The sequence below is a fragment of the Chrysochloris asiatica genome, unplaced genomic scaffold, assembly GCF_000296735.1.
Source record: "Chrysochloris asiatica unplaced genomic scaffold, ChrAsi1.0 scaffold00002, whole genome shotgun sequence".
NCBI lineage: Eukaryota > Metazoa > Chordata > Mammalia > Afrosoricida > Chrysochloridae > Chrysochloris > Chrysochloris asiatica.
In genome coordinates, this window is record NW_006408520.1 from 23,292,185 (window position 1) to 23,295,315 (window position 3,131).

Genomic DNA, 3,131 nt, shown 5'->3' on the forward strand with positions numbered 1-3,131 from the left:
CCAAAGCAATCTACACATATAATGCAATCCCAATCTAGATTCCAATTACATTCTTCAAAGAAATGGAAAAAACAATTACAGACTTTATATGGAAAGGAAAGACATTCAGGATAAGCAAAGCACTGCTTAAGAAGAACAAGGTCAGAAGCCTCTCACTCCCTGATTTCAAAATTTACTACATAGCTACAGTGGTCAAAACAGCCTGATTACGGGTACAATGAAAGATGACGTTGATCAATGGAACAGAATTAAAATTCCAGAAATTAACCCATCCACATAAGCCAGCTGATTTTCGGCAAAGAGCCTAAGTATACTGCCTGGGGAGGAGATAGTCTCTTTAACAGATGGTGCTGGTAAAACTGGAAAGTGAGATGCAAAATATTGAAATGAGACCTTTACCTCATGCCTTATACAAAAACCTACTCAGCATGGATTAAAGACCTAAATGTGAATCCCAAAATTATAAAGGCCATCAATGAAAAAATAGGGACAAATGTGAAGGCTCCAATACAGGACATACACAGACTACCAAACAGTTTGAAAATCACACAAACAAAAGTAGACAAAATAGATGATTGGGACATACTAAAAATTAAAAACTTATGTGCATCAAAAGACTTCACCAAAAGAGTGAAAAGGGAATTCACAGAATGGAAAAAATCTTTTTCAACAACACATCAGACAAGGGACTCATTTCTAAAATATATAGGAAACTACAACACCTCTGAAAGAAAAAGACAAATAACCCAATGAAAAAAGGGCACAGGACATGAACAGACACTTCACCAAGAAGGAGATCCAGGCTACCAACAAACATATGAAGAAATGTTCATGAGCACTAGCCATTAGAGAGATGCAAATCAAAAGAACAATTTGAGATATCATCTCACACCAGCAATAACAGCAAAGATAAAAAAATAGAGGACAATAAATACTGGTGAGGATTCAGAGACACTGGGATGCTTCTACATTGCTGGTGGGATTGCAAAATGGTCCAACCACTCTAGAAAGCAATATGGTGCTTCCTCAGAAGGTTGGAAATAGAAATACCTTATGATGCTGCAATTCCTCTACTTGGTATTTACCTACAAGAAATATGAGCCATACACAAGTAGTTATATTCACACCAATGTTCATAGCAACACTATTTACAATAACAAAAAGATGGAGACAGCCACAGTGCCCATCAACTGAAGAATGGACAAATAAACAGTGGTACATACACACAATGTAGTATGATGCTACATTGAAGAACAACAAGGAAGCTGAAAGTCATCGCATAACATGAATGAACTTTGAAGACATTATGCTGAGTGAAATTAGTCAGTCACAAAAACAGAAATACTGCATAGGATCATTTTTGTAAAAGATTAAGAAAAAGAACCCACACTAAAAGCAGAAAAAAAAAATTATTTGCTGGTTACTGGGATGTATGGGGTGGGTTGAGGGGATGGTGGAAAAGCACAGGGTAGGGACAAGACACAGGATAGTTTGGGTGCTGGGGGTGGGTGTGTCGCAATACACAAGAAGGGGGAGGGGAATGGAAAAACAAGGTGCATGGGAGAACAGTTACGCAGGTTTGCATGGACTAAGTGGGACAGAGGTAAATGATGTATACACAACCTTGGAACAGCAGGGCTCTGGGAAACAAGGATTGAGGCATGGTTTGAATGGGTAAAAGAGGGGAAATAATGTTAAGATTTTCAATAACCTCATATGGATGCGAAAGCTGGACAGTGAATAAGGAAGATCATAGAAGAATTGATACCTTTGAGTTGTGGTGTTGGAGGAGGATACTGAAAGTGCCATGGACTGCCAAAAGAACCAATAGATCTATTTTGGAAGAAGTGCAGCCAGAGTGCTCCTTGGAGGCCAAGATGGCTAAACTTCGTTCTCATACTTTGGACATATTGTCTGGAGGGAACAGTCGCTGGAGAAGGATGTCATGCTGGGTAAGGTGGAGGGTCAGAGAAAAAAAGAAAGACCCCAACGAGATGGATTGGCCAGGTGGCATCATTGATGGACTCAAGTGTGGCAGCGGTAGTGAGGTTGGCCCAGGATTGGACACTGTTTCGTTCTGCTGTGCATGGGGTCGCTATGAGTCGGTTCTGACTCGATGGCACCTGACAACAACAACAATAACAATGTTAAGATGCTTGGCTGCCTTTTCCCTTGCCTACCATTGTAAAATAGACACTTGAGGGGGAGAGAAAGGAATAGACAGAAACATCACCATAGAAATCTTGTGAGCCCATCTTCAGCCTATAACTGATTGGAGTACTTAAACTGGGGTTAGAACTTGCCCAGTGAAGGAGCCTTCCTGTGGAGCCTTTGCATTGCATAAAACCATAGGTGGAATCCTGAACCCCATTCAGAATCTTCTGAGGTGGGAAATTTCCACTTGAAAGGACAAGCAGACCAGCCTGGAGTAGCTAGAGGAACAGAAGATACTTCTTGCAAGAAAGACCAGCAGGAACAATAAAAAACAAAAATGACAATCTGATGGCTGAATGATCAGAACTTGGCTTAGAAGAAGAAAGAAGAGGGGGAAAAAAAAGAGTAAACTGCTACAATTTGATGAACTTGGCTATACTTATGGATGTAGTAGCTCAAAAGAGGGAATGAATCTTAACAGCAAGGATCATTCCCACCCCCTTGGTACACAGGGTTGACAGAGATGGGCAACTTAGACATTGGCTACCCAAAATGGGGGGGGTGGGGGACGCACTACAAAGGCAAGAAGTGACTGGCTTAAAAGCTTTCAAGAGCAAGCCTAGTTCCAGAAGGTATGGAGGAAGGTAGAATTTCCACTGAGTGGTTTCCAATCTGCCTGCATGAGGCTGATGAAAGGAGATGGAATTAAGACTCTTGTCGTATAATAGTGAATAATTGCTATCAGGACTGACTGTGAGGGTTGAAAATGTAAAGGTAGACATTTTGTAACAAAAGGAGGGGAGGTCCCTGGAACCATCAAGAGAGAAAAGCAAAGTGAGATACCCTACCCAGAGGAGCAGTGATATCAGAGATGGAGGCAGAGATGATGATGTGGAGAGATGACATCAGATTAATCTTGGTTGAAAACAGAATACCAGAAAGAGGTTTACTTTTGCCTGATAAACTATGCAAAGGCT